This window comes from Arachis duranensis, chromosome 3 (genome assembly GCF_000817695.3).
Source record: "Arachis duranensis cultivar V14167 chromosome 3, aradu.V14167.gnm2.J7QH, whole genome shotgun sequence".
Taxonomy (NCBI): domain Eukaryota; kingdom Viridiplantae; phylum Streptophyta; class Magnoliopsida; order Fabales; family Fabaceae; genus Arachis; species Arachis duranensis.
Genome location: NC_029774.3, coordinates 118,814,831 through 118,830,134, shown reverse-complemented (window position 1 = coordinate 118,830,134; position 15,304 = coordinate 118,814,831).

The window sequence follows — 15,304 nt, the reverse complement described above, 5'->3', positions numbered from 1 at the left end:
AGTTAGGATATATATATATATAATAAGAGTATTTTAATCATTCTCTATAATAAGAGTATTGTAGTCATTTTTTATAAAAAAATAATATTAATTTAGACTAATTTAAGATTTGATTCGCTATTTTTTTTGGTTAAATCAATTTGTCTGGCCTAATTTTGACAAAAATAACATGATTTAATCGATTATATATGTTAAATTTTAATTACTGAAAAACATCTTTAAAAAAAGACGTTTTAGGCGTTTTTATCTGAATAACTCCCCTTTTAATTTACCAAACATAAAATAAAGTATTTATACTTTTCAAAAGCACAAACTCCTCTTCTTAAAGTTTTACCAAACCAAACCTAAAACAAAAAACATAAGTTTTAAAGATATTTGTGCCACAATCAATTCACAATTTATCCAGTCTTTTTAGGAGGCTTGAATCCAAGAGTAGAAACAAAATTAAAAAATCTTAATGCAGTTCCAGCACTAGCTACTGCCATTGTCTCTGTAACACACCATGTGAAACAGATGGTCTTACATTTGCTGGAAGAACAGATGGTGTCACAGTTGGTAGAACATATTTATTGGAATAATGTTTGAAAAGTTGGGGACTAAAAACTTTCTATTTCTTTCTTATACGAGCTAGATTAGTTAGGTGTTGTGGCACAGCACTAGCTGATACAAATGTTGTGGACTACTCCTAGCATGCAGACAGACTTAGGACCACAAAAAATTTAAAAACTAGAAAAACTAGAGTTGTTCATAAATAAAATAACAATCTTTTCGGGTAATTAACAAGGGTCTAGCCAATAATAAACTAATAAATATTTTTAAATTGTACTTTATATTAATTAATTATCATTAATTAGTAATAATTTAAATTTTATTTTTTAAATAATACTATATTAATTGTAGTTATTTAGAGTTGACTGATTAAGAATTATTTACCTGTATTTTTTTATAAAATAAAAAATACCACCGTCGTCGTCTGAACTTCCGTAAACAGTGCCATCAACAGCAACTTCCAACATCAACAGTTCAAGAGGGAGAAGACATTTAGGTATTAGGGTTTGATGGTAATAATTTTGAATGGACTGAGAGATTAAAATGAAGTCCCTTTTTCTTTTTTGAAACGAATTGTATTCACCATACAGAATACAACATCGTTCTGTCTATATGGCATGGACAAATTAGTCCATATCCAATTCGAAATTGTTAGTACGATATATAACAGACAACTCACCTACTTAACGATTGTAGACATTTTTTTTTTAGTTTTTAACATTAGATTCGTTGAAAAAATCGCATTGTCCCAAAATTTATAGTAAGGATAGGAATCGATTTGAAGTTTTTTATTTTTCAGATATCACTTTATCCGTGTCGAGATAAAGGTAAGAAATTAAAATAAGTGTCTACTCTTATATTAAAATATCAAAGTAAACTAAATTATACATAGTTTAAGAATCATTTCCTTAATTGTTTTTTAAAATATATAAAAAAAAGTAATTATTCGCTACGTACTAACAATTTAACATATACATAATAATTTAATTTTAATGTACTAACAAAATAAAAAAATATTTTAATTAATATAATATTATACGATTGATTATTTTCAAACTTTTTTTAAACACTAACCGTCTATAAATATTAAATTGTATATATAATATCATAAAATAAAATTGTTTTAATTAAATTATATATCTAAAAAAGATGCCTTCTCAGTTCTCAGCTTATCACAAGCACACACAATGTCTGTAGTAGCATTATTAAACTAGCTGGCGTTATCCGGCGTTGTGGTTTGTCTCTTGCCTTTCTCAGCTTCGTTTGGAATTTTCCTACCCCGCAATGTTCTTCATCACTTCTTCTGTTGTCCTTTTGTTCTCACATAGCATGGAAAAGTAGATAATGCTATTTTATTTTGCCGAGAATAATACTAACAATATACAATCAAGTTTATTTTAATAAATAAATTTAATTTTAATACATTATCACTTTTGTTCACCATATGCAAAATCATGCAAATATATATTTGAGTTTAATTTTAATGTAGTCACAGTTATGTAAATGCATCCGTTCTTTTAAATGATTATTCACGGATCAATGTAAAAAATAGTTATTTTTTTTTAATGTGGTGTTATGTAATTAAATACATGTATAAAATTATTTTAGTACATTAATTAAAATTAAATTTATTATTTTTAAATTATAAATTTAAGTTTTGAAATTGATTACGTATATTAAGTGAATAATTAAAAGCAAATTTATATTTACAGTTAAAAGATAGCTTAAATTCAAAATAAACACATCGGTTACGTTAGTGTCGATTGTAGATTGGAAAACGCGAAGCCGATGCTTATCTAAACCATGGTTTTATACTTGCAATCAAGGACCCCAGCACTAAAATTAGAATAAAATCATCATACTCTAATTAATTTAAATTATTACTAAAAAGACGTCAAAAAGAAGTTACAAACGACAATCATAAAATTAATTAATTAATGCTATCGTAATGATATGATGTGTGATATTTTTCTATGTTTGGACTTATGTGTTCCTTATTATTAAAGTTTCTACAAATCAAATTACCCATGTTAAGCGCTAGCTATAAGTATTATTAGTTTCGCATTTACATCAAAATCCATACCATATATGCAACGGCAGAAAAATACTAACAACTTTGTTTTATAATTAATAGTTTATTGTTGTCAATTAGATCAACGCGCTTGGTACTTTTATTTACATTAATGGCAATAAGATCTAAATCTTCAACAATATTTAGATATTTCTGTTTTTTTAGTAACAATTTCAAAATTTTATCTTTTAATCCATAACTTTTTGAATATAAAATAAAGGTGGATTATACGGTAAATATGTAAATTTACAGATCTTTTTTTTTATGAGATGAAAGAGAGATTGAAAAAGGTAGGACCTACACTTTAAATAATAATAAAATAATAAAAAATAACTATAAAAAAATTTATTTTTTCCTTCTATACCACTTTAATCTGTATAGTAGAATTCACCTAAAATAAAATATAAAATTTGAATTTCTATTTTTATAATTTTTTATGTATATTTTATTTATATTCAGATAAGATATTTTTTGTTGATATTTATATTTTTAAATTAATAAAAGTAAAATACATCAATAAAATGTTGAATTTAAAAAATTACACATTAAAAAACGAAAACATGAACGTCAGCAGTGGGCACAGCCGCACAGGGCATTGGCTCATGAGTCATGACGGGGCAAGCACGCATACATGGGGGCATTGTGGTAATTAACATTGTGCTGCATTTGACTCTTGCATGACTTGATTCTAATTTGGGCACGTGTAATGCGTGCGAGAAAATAGAAGAGTGAATTTGTAATTTTGTATTACTGCATGGCCCCACCCACCACATGCAACTCCAATCACGTAACTCTTCACTACCATATAAATTGGGTGATAACTGATAAGTATGTCTTATATATATTATACGGGTGTCAATAATGTTTAGGGTATAGTATTTTTTATTTTATTAGTAGTGTCTCTCATACACTACTCAACTAAAATCTCCCAAGCACAGTCTTTAAATTAAATTTTTTAAAAACAATCCTACGTAATTAATAAAATTTATTATTTTTAATTAATAGTTAATTAATAAAAATAATTTTATATTAAATTTTAAATTCTAATAATATAACAATAAAATATTAGTTAAAATATCAATCCTCTAATATTTTTCATTCTTAAATTAGCACCTCCTAACACATAAATCTTTAAATACATACAACAATATTCAATCTTGATGGTTCGTATATGGTACAAAAGAAGAATTAGTCAAATGGCAGGAAAAAAGTAGGGGGAAAACATACAGAGAAAATAAAAGAAGAATATATTTTACAAATGATTCTTTTAATGAAGCGAAGCAAAAATAATTTTTAATGAAGAAATATAATTAAGTAATAATAAAAATATGACACGTTAAAAAATTTTAGTATTTGATCAAATTTAATTTTACCTATTATACAGGAAATGATTAAACTAAATTTTACTTTCAAAATTTCAATTTTAATATTGGATCAAACTTAATTTTATTTACCAAATGCAAACAAAATTTGACTAAACAATAAAATCATCGCTCTATATAATAATATAGAAAAATACTATTTATATACCAGACATTCTCTTAATATCCTATAAAAATATAATTATTACTAATTAGTTGTATATTTAAATCATTTGTAATTAATAAAACAAAAAAATACATGTTTGGTTATTAAAAAATATTAATATTAAAATAGCATTTATTATAAAGAGTGTAGACATAACAGAATTAATAATAATAATAATAATAATAATAATAATAATAATAATAATAATAATAGTAGTAGTAGTAGTAGCAGCAGCAGCAGCTTGTACATGATTAGCAATCTTGTATTTTATTTTGTGTAAAATTAAAGTTATTGTTTTGTGTGATCAATTATATTTACACTTTCAAATTTATCAAAAACTAGATTGAGATTTTATTATGTAAAGCACCTCTAAAATGTTTGATAACAAGAGAGAAGGGATTATAAAAAAAGACATTTACATTAGAATCATGATTAAAGTCTTAATTCATCTTTTTAATTATTATTCTTTTAATATTTATATTAAAAGAAAACAATTTTAAATATATATTATTTTTAAATTTATTAAAAAATAAAAATTTTAACTAAAATAAAAAAATAATTAAAAACATGTGCTAGAAACTTATTATTATTAAATTTGAGTGAACATAATTTGGACATGTAGACATTATGAACGCCTCCATAACGAAATAATCGGCATTATTTGCGGGAGGGATCATGGAAATCATCATCGATGGTTTTGGTATACCGCTGCATGTATTCTATTCGTATAAGTTATATAAATCAATTATGATTTTCTATTTATATATTTAAAAATTACACTTACAGTTATTTATTTATAAATTAATTTTGATGCATTAAAAGTGTAAAGTGTTTTATATAGACATAGTATAATCACATTCGTTCTTTACTTCTTATGACCATTTATACTATTGATGTAAAAGATAGCTATTTTTATTAATATGGTCTTACGAATTAGATTTATCTATAAAACTATTTATATTGACGGTGCATCAAAATTAAATTTTTTATTTATTTTCATATTAAATAATATTTTTAAATTTAAATAATTTTTTAGTTAATTTATATTTATTATATCATACATTTAAGTATTTGTTAAAAAATGAATATTAATATAATAAATATTATAACAATAAAAATATTTAAAAAAATTATTGTACGAGAAAAATAGAGTAGTTTTGATGAAAAAACGAAAAATACCCTATGATAGTTGCAACAGTAGAGGATGAATCAACCTGCTGTCCTGGTCCTGGACTCTCTTTTAGGCTATGGGATCAACCTGGATTTATTTCCAAAACAAACAAAAGCCCATTATTTTATCACACGCAATCATCACATCCAATGTTTTTTAAGGCTTCATTATTTTGAACTAAAATTTATTTAAAGATGTCACTGTAAGTCAATAATCTTCACAATTAATTTTTTATTTTTCTTTTCCTTCTATCTTCATTATATATGTAATTATGTATTGAGTGAGACAAAACGTATTATTTCATGGTAGAACCTGGGATTTGGGAACGATGGTTACGTTACACACATGCATCGAAATCGAAAATGACAAGACAAAATGTATAGCTAGCTAGCTTGTTGGGTAAGTTCTAGAGGTGCATATGGACATTTACATCCATAGTCATCGAAGATGAACTAATAAAATAATATTTATGAAGTTTTCGAAGAATTATATCTACTATGATATATAAAGATATAAACGCTAAGATTGTGTGAGATAGCACACGTTATTTTGTCACAGAAGAGAGGTATATTGAAAACCAATATCGACCACGTCTATGCATGAAACATATCTTTGCAAAACAACGTTGTTTTCTTAGCTGTTTCTGTGAGAAACTCACCACGTTTATAGCATACTGATATAGTTGACGGACTGCCACATGTAGATATATTCACTCCCTTTAATTTATTTAAATTTAAATTTTTCGCGTTAGTGGATACCTGATAATTCAAGCCACACATATTCTGACACAGAATATTTGTTAAATAATATAATATATAATAGTCATAATTAATGTATGTTTAAAAGAGATACGTGGGGCATGGTTGTTATTAGGGTTAAGTATTTTTTTTTTTTNAAAAAATAAAAATATAACTCAACCCCACCCACCCCACCGAACCCCATTTTTATCTCTATCCTATTCCCATTCCCTTAACAAAAAAAATGAAACCCATCTCACTGTGATCATCACATCCATTCCCTTAACAAAAAAATTAAACATCATCCCACCATAACAGGGATGTCAAAAATTTTTAGGAGGCAGAAATTTTCGCGGGAACCGTCCTAAATGAAATTTCAATAGTGAAGAATTTTTTCCGTGGGGATGGAAATGGAGAGCGAAATTCTCCCGAGACAAGTGCGGGGACCCGAGCAGAGATTCCCGCCCCATTCCCGATAATTCTCCAAATTTTTGAACTTACTTAATAACCCTTACTTTATTTTTAATATAGGAGTTTTTTTTTAGTAATTTCACTCATTGAAAAACCCTAACCCTATTGTTCAAGATTTTATTTTATGAACTATTATTTGCTATGTTATATTTTAGAACTTATAATTTTGGATAAGATATATTTGTGTGTTTGTAATAATATGTAGTTTGTTTTTTGGATTTTTTTATATTTTTTATTATAATTTTCATATGAATGTTAAATATAGAGAGATGGGGAATAGAGCCCCGCGAAAAACGCGAGAAATGTAGGAAATGGGAATGGGAACAATTATACCTCCATGGTGGGAAACGAGACGGGGACAGGAATTAATTCTGGGGGCGGGGACGGGGAGTAGGGAGGCATCCCCTGCCCCCGCCCCACCTCATTGACATCCCTACACCATGATCATCACTTTTCATTAACCCTCCCTTGTTCATTAACATCCTCATTAACACCTCATAAAATCAACAGCAGAATTCTTTTTTCCTCCTCCTCCATCACCACTACCACTACCACCATAAAGCAGAGCCTTTTTCCCAATATCTTCAAACCCTAGAATGGTTAAAAGCTCCTAAACGGAAGGATAAATAGTGAATCCTTCAAGGGAACCTCTCTCGTGTACGGTTGGAAGAGAGGAGTGCGTACAGAAGACAGAAAACAGAAAATTTCATGGAACAGAACAGAAAAATTGTAGCAAAAGTCACAGAAAAGAGTGCGTACAGAGCTTCGCTGAATCTGCTCTATTTCCCTTTTCACGCCATACTCCCTCACTTCCTTCAGAAGCCACAATGTGGAGGGAGTGTACGAGTGGTGAAGGACCTGCAGCAAGGACCAGTTCCCCCAACCCATTTAAGTTCATCGGATGCTCCGAACCAATCGTTCCTCCTGCTTCAACCATAAACTCTTTCCGAAATGGCACACAGAACGTGGAGGGAGTGTACGAGTGGGTGAAAATCCTTACTTTTGGCGCTTGTTCAAGTGATGGTGTTGGCTATTTTAGGGGGTTTTTGGATTCATCTTCGTTCCTCCTTATTTCGTTTTTCCTTTTTTTTAAGAATATAAACATTATTTTTTAATTCTTTTTAATTTCTGTGATTGCTGATTTTGGATTTAAAGTGTGATTGATGATTGTTGAACTATTGTCAAATTTAAAATTTTTAGTGATTTATTTTGTGATTGTTGTTGCTGCCGAATTTGCTATTGTTGAATTTGCTGAATTTGTTGTTGTTGCTGCTGAAGAAGAGAAGAAGAATTGTTGTTGCCGAATTTGGTTGTTGCTGTTGCTGAAGGAGAGAAGAAAAGTTGAAATTTTTTGGGTGAAAAAATGGGAGAAAAGGGGAGTTCGAAAAGAACAGAAGAAAGGAAATAGGGAGGAAAGAAACATCGGGAGTGGGGTGGGAGTGGGGGAGGAGTTTTTTGTTTTTGTTTTTTATTTTTTTAATAATTGTTAAGGGTAATTTGGTCCAAAAATTAAAATTGAGATAGAAAAGAATGATTTTATAGCGTTTTGTAACGTTGAGGATGGTTTTAATAAGGAAAAAAGATCGGAGATGATTTTAATTTTGACCTAAGATTTTAAGAACGAAAAAAATATTTAACCCTTATTATTATTATTTTTCCTACACGTTCTATGTGAGTAGATTAAAATATAAATTGTTTTATACAAATTTATCACTAAATTAATTATTATATATTTATATCTTTTTAGTATATACTTAATATAATTGTTAAGATATGTCAAGAAGTGCTTAAGATGCTGAATTATATATTATCTACGACTAATAACTATATGAGTTATTTAATTTATCCTTTGGATTCTTTTAATACCCTTCCAATTAATTATAATTCGAATTGAACTGTGATGAATTGAACTGTGATGAATTGTTAAATGTATGTGTTCGACTTAATTTGAACAATTCATTAACGCCACATCTATTATATAATTTATTAAATATTTTTATATTACATAGTATCATCTTTTCTTTAAAATAAGTTACTTTAGTATATAAATATTATATAATTTATTAAGTTTAATCTTTAAAAATTAAATTCTATTTATTTTATAAAATTATATGCATTAATTATACATCGAATTCACCTAATTTATTTGGATTGATTTATAATTAAATTTGAATATTTAAAATAAATATTATAAAATATTAAAATTAAATCTAAATTTAATTACAATAAATAAGGATTTTTGTAATGGTCAAAAACTGTTGCTACAGATCGAAAAATCGTTCCTAAAACCTTAAGCAACGCTTTGGCGATGGTTTTTGACCTGTGGTATATGCGACCGTTGCCAATGCTCAAATGCAACGGTAACAAAAAAATTATTGCCAAAGTTACTGATATAGACAATGGTTTTGACAATAATTTTTAAAGAATGGTTTAGAACCGTTGCTAGATAGGCAACGGTTTAAAACCGTTCTCTTTCATGACGTAATGGTTTAAAACTATAACTGGACAACGATTTTAAACTGTTGTAATTTTATTATTCACAAAGCCAACGGTTTTAAAACGTTGCCATTAGTGTCGTTTTTTGGCAACGGTTTTAATATTATTGCCATTTTATAGTTGTGTTTAACATCGGTTTTAACACCATTACTTTTTGTGACTTTTGACAACGATTTTTTATAATATATAATTCTTTATTTACAATAGATTTCTCATAAATGAAATTAGTTCCAATTTTTTTTAATTTAGTGTTAATAAATAACCTAAACTATCTGAATCAAATTACTAAAGAAAACTAATTGAACATTTATCATTAAATTTGACTTATAAAAATTGTTGTAAGATCTACAATCACATTATATCATCATTGCAAAATAACATAATACTAGTCTAGCTCATAACTACTTTTACTTATATCATCATCATTTTTCAAAATATCATAACTATAGTCTAAGGGTGACAATTTCTTCCTTTTTCTTCAACAAAGTTGGTGTGATAACTCGGCTTGAGTGAACTCTCTTGGCTTCAATGGCAACTGCTCCAAAAAAACTAGAAAGAATTTTAAATATGATCTTTATCTGTATAAACATTTTTAGCAGAACAGAAAATCTGAATATTAAGCATTAAACAGACAAACACAAAGTTATGTACCAACCTTCTCTGGATCATATAAATCATAGAGTTGAAGCATCAATTGAGAACAGGAACTTATAATAATTTTCAAGCAACTTATTCAAAAAAAGTTTTACCAGTGTACTCCTTCTATGCAATATCCAAGTAACCGCACAAAATTTTCATATCAAACATGGCCTACAATTTCCACTTCAACTCTGAATTATTTCTTTGCTTGTCCTCTGTGAACTCAATAACTAATAACCAATTCAATTAGTTAGGTTGATGGAATTTATCTTGGTTACTAGTCAAGCCCCTTATCCACTTGAATACCGTTTTATTTCAAGCTTTAAGATTAATTTTCATAGTTGAAGCAAAAATTGTGCTACAAGGAAAAGAACAAATAAATACATAGCTATTCTTTGTATGTATATATACTAACTGGCAAATTTAAAGATAGTATATACTTCATGCTATAAAAGTTCTGATTTGAACCCAATGAGCAAAAGCTAAGTTAGAAAAACTCAAGTATATTAGTATCTTTCTTAATTACGAATTAAGAAAAAGAAAGAATGAAAAGGATGGGAGCAGAGACCATGCTCTTTGTTTGAGAAGCTAGGGTGCCTTGGTTGAAAGAACCTATCTATATGAAAAAAAATCAGTGAAGTTGTCACCATTAAACAAGTCCTAAATATTCATTTTAATTAAATCTTTATACTTTTATAAAAATTTGGACATACTCTCATCTAAAAATAGGACTTAGCCACCCTTATGGGTTTCCTCTTTCTCAATATTTCACCAGCCTTTTATCAGCAATTGCCGCAACAATATATTCTCAAAAATATTTGATAATAATAATATAGAAATTTAGTCTTAAATCCCATATGCAAGGTTATTACCAAAAAAATAACTTCGGCAGTCTAATTTTAATTCTGTTTTCAAAATACCAAATGAATTTAGAATTGTACAAACTTTATGTCTAGGTGACCGTCTTGGATTAAGATTTCTAATAAACAAAAACCCATAATTTTCTGATCATTCTAGCCTTGGAAATAGAAGAAAAACCGTGACTGCTTTGCAATATTTGAAAACCAGAAAACAACAGCAGCATGCAATATTCAAAATTTCATATAAAATCCAAATTAAATCCAATGGCCTTAAAATTTAATGTGGTTCAACTTAACTTATTCATATTTTGTTTCCAATTGGTTTCAGGTTAATACCATTTTTAATGAAGAAGTTACACAGCTTGAAAATTAGGTAGAAAAGAGTCAAAACCTGTTTTAGAAATCAGCAAGCTTGGTATCTTTCAACTTACATAACTTTTACTACAAAACTTCAATTAAGCTCAATTTTGGTTTGGAGACTTCTAACTTATCTAGAAACAAGTGTGTTTTGAGTTTAACCCAATTTCTATTCAATTCTAAGAGTTACAAGCATTGGAAGTTGATGCATAACTTGCTGAAAATTGATTCTTTTCAGCTTTGACCACCAATTTTCAAAAACTCACAACCTCCAATCTTTAACTCCTAAAATTCTAAAGTTTTAGAGAAATAAACCAAGTTAATCAAATGTTAAAATAAAATTAGTTTCGCTCCAGAACTCAACTCGTAGGAGTCGCAGCAAGACAAACACGTTGCTGCCCTGTTTGAACTTTTCTGCAGCAGGACGAATTCAACGACCTAACTTTAAAAATTCGCCATAAATTGTATATTTAACAAAAAAGACTCAATTTTTCCAGTCCATCCAGCTCCATTTATTCCCAAGTTTAACCCAGACTTAGTCCCACGCAATTCTGATCATCATAGAATTAGTTATAACTTTTCAAAATTTCTAACATCGTTTAAAAGTAATGTAGAAAATCAGGTTTTAAACAAAAAGTTTAATATTTCAAAATTCAACCTTCAATACCTCTCAAAATCAATTTCAAAATAATCACCCACCAAGTTCACCACCATTACAATATATCTAATAACTAGCTCAACAGCAATCAACCAATATAATCCATCAAGATTCAGCATTTTCAGCAATCACTCATCAACAATTCATAATTCACACATAACCAACCAATTACACAAAATCAACAAGCACAATCACATTCGCAGCCACAACTCAACGTCCATATAATCAATCAATTACTCACAATAATTAAATCTATTTGCAGCTATTCAATAAACTTTGTAGGCATTCTTAAATTAAAATCGTTTAAATTAAACCCCCTACCTCGATGTCGTATTAATAACACTACGAGGACAGTGCCGGCAACATTAACCAGAATAATAGCGACATCAGTAGTTCCGGGCAAGGATGGTGATACCGAACAGATATAATAATGATTTGCAGCTAGGAAAAATCAAGAAAATGAAGCAGATTATCATCAAGGCAGCATCAAACAAAATAGTGACACAGAAAATAATTCAATTCTACCAGGGGAAGGCATAATAGAACAACAATGACAGCCTAGTCAGTAAGGGTTTTTAGCGATTCCAACGGCAATACCCACAGTGGCAGAGGCTTTGGCATCTCCAGTAGCAAGAGAACAACTGGGTTCATCTCCAATGGCGGCGGCAGTAACTAACTCCAGCGGCAGCGACACTGGGCAGAAACGGCAGAGGAGCGATGCTCACTTTCTTCGGGCCTCGTTCATGTTTCCCTCTGGGCTTCTTTCACTACGATGGCAGCACCTTCAATCGACGACAGCGGCTTTGACTACTCCAGCGGCGATGGCGACGGTCCCTCTCATCTCTGTCGCGAGCTTCCCTCAGTCACGCTTGTCTCTCTCTCTCTCACTCTACTGCGAACCTCTCTCTTCCCCTCATGCTCGATGGCGACGGCGATGGCGGCGAGGCCCCCAGCCAGCGCCGTGGTGCGAAATTTATAACCCACAAACTAACCGGCAAGTACACCGGGTCGTACCAAGTAATACCTCAGGTGAGTGAGGGTCGATCCCACGAGGATTGATGGATCAAGCAACAATGAGTGAGTGATTGGCTTAGTCAGACAAACAGAAATAATGTTTGAGAGTTCAAAAAGTATTAAACAGTAAATTCAGAATATCAGAAGACAGGCAATAAATAAGTTGAGAATAATATATGAAGAATCAGTTAAGGCTTCAGAGTTATCTATTTTCCGGATTGACTTTTCTTATTAATTTATTTTAATCATGCAAGATTTAATTCCTGACAAACTATATATGACTAAACCCTAATTCCTTAGACCTTTTTAGTCTCCTCTAAAATTCATCAACTGCCAATTCCTTGGTCAATTAATTTCAATTAGAGGGTAAAGTTCAACTCTAGTTATATGCCACAGAATTCCTAATTACCCAAATATAAGATGATTATATGTCACGTATCTAATCTAGATAATTAGAAATTTAGGAGAATATGTTTTCAAGCTGTTATTCAAGTAAAGAGCTTTTTCAAGTTATACAAGAACTCAATTAGAAAGAGGGTCATACTTCCATTCCACCTAATTTCATAAAATAAAGAACGAAAACAATTCTTGAATTATATAATACATGAATTAAAATAGAAAAAACAAGCAATAGAATCAATCTATACAATAGACAGAGCTCCTAACCTTAATAGTGGAGGTTTAGTTGCTCATGGTTCAGAGTGAAAACTAGGATTCAGGTAAACTGTAATTTTGAATGAGGTACAAGAGAAGAGATGAGATTCTTTTCTCTTTTATATCTAATTTTAATTAATGTAAAATATATTTCCTAAAACTAAATAATATCTTTTCCTATTTTTAAATAAAATAAAGTTTAAATAAGAATTAATAGGAGATTGCGTGCTTGCTTCTTGGAGAGTTGGGAACCACTTGATTCCTTAATAATCCACGCCTAACTTGAGAAATCTCAAGTTAGGCGCAGCCTTGGCTGAATTGATGGAGAAGAAGTATAGACTATTATATATCGTTGGAAAGCTCTGGAAGTTAGCTTTCCAACTCCACTAGAATCACGTCAATGAGATCTCTGTAGCTTGAGTTATTTAGGTTTGAGTGCAGAGAGGTCAGGGTTGACAGCATCATTCACCTTCTTCTCTTTTTCTGCGGAAACTCCATCAAATCCATTCGAATTCTACCTAAAATAAACAGAATTGCACACGACTCAAAGTAGCATCCATAGTGGCTAAAAAATAATTAATTCTTGATTAAACTCAACAAATTAAATGCAAATTCACTAGAAAAAGGTAGAAAAGATGCTCACGCATCACGCCGTTCCTTCTTCCTCCCTCGCTTCTCCTTCCTTTTCTCCTCCGTTTCCCATCTTCCATTCTATTTCCTTTCTTTTTCCTCTGAGCGTGTGTGTGTTTTAAAAAGGAATGAAATTGGGAATTAGGGTAAATTAGGATTTTATTGGGGTAAAAGGATAAAATATATGACTAATATAATAATTTTATAAAATATTTATGATAGAATAATAATTTAGAATTTAAATATAATACTATAAAAATTAATTTCGGAACACATAATTTTATTTATCAATTTATCAACGAGTTTAAATAATTATTTTTAATTTAAATTATAAAATGAATATATTAATCACATCCTATAAAATACAATTTAAACCTAAAATATTAATTATCTAAATTAAATCATGACCTTTCATTATTTTTCTATCAACGAGACTTTAATTTTAATTTATATAAAATAACTTATTATAAAAAAAATTGTACATAAATATTAATTGTCTTAAACTTAAAGTATTTATAAAAATCAATTTAATCATTTCTAATAAATTAATCTCTAATAGCTCAATTTAATAAAATAAACCATAATTCAATTATAATACAAAATTTTTAAATTAAATTATATAATACTTCTATTACTGAATTTTAATTTCAAATAACCAATTATAAAAATTTACACAAGAATATGAATTAACTTAACTCCTAATATTCATAAAACTAATTTAATTATTCTTAATAGATTAATTTATAAAATAGAGAGTTCAAATTAATAATAAATTATAACTTATTCATAATAAAAGTCACTTAAATTAAAATGTACAACTCTTTTCTTATTTTTCAATTACTAAAGGAGGGAAAATATCAGAGTTCTGTGTTTTGTTCTATAAAAAATTTCTCAAAAATTTGTTCAAAAATAAAAAATATGTTAAATTTTAAAGCGAGAATAAAATAAAAAATAATATTTATTATAAATTTATTTTTTTATAAATAATATTTGTTATTTATTTATAATAATAATTTTTGAGTCTTCTACTAATTTAATATTTATAGAAAACTATTTTTATACGTATCTTTTAATTTGTATAATTATTTAAATATTAGAAAATTGTTGCTTAATAAAAAAATTATTGTAATGATTATAAAATTATTTTTTAAAATAGTCAAAGAGAACGGTTTTATTTTATTACTATAACTTAATGAAAAATTAAACTTCAACAGCAACACTATAAAAATCGTTGTCTAAAATCATCTAAGAGAATGGTTTTAAAGCGTAGCAACTTTGGCGACGGCTTTTAAGCGTATCTTTTATATAATTATTTAAACAATTTAAAAAAATGTTGCTTAAAAACAAATTCTAGTAACTGTTATAAAACCGTTCTTTAAAATAGTAAAAAAAAAGGTTTTATTTTGTTGCTATAAAATATTAAAAACTTAACTTCAATGGTAATAATGTAAAAAATCGTTGTCTAAAATC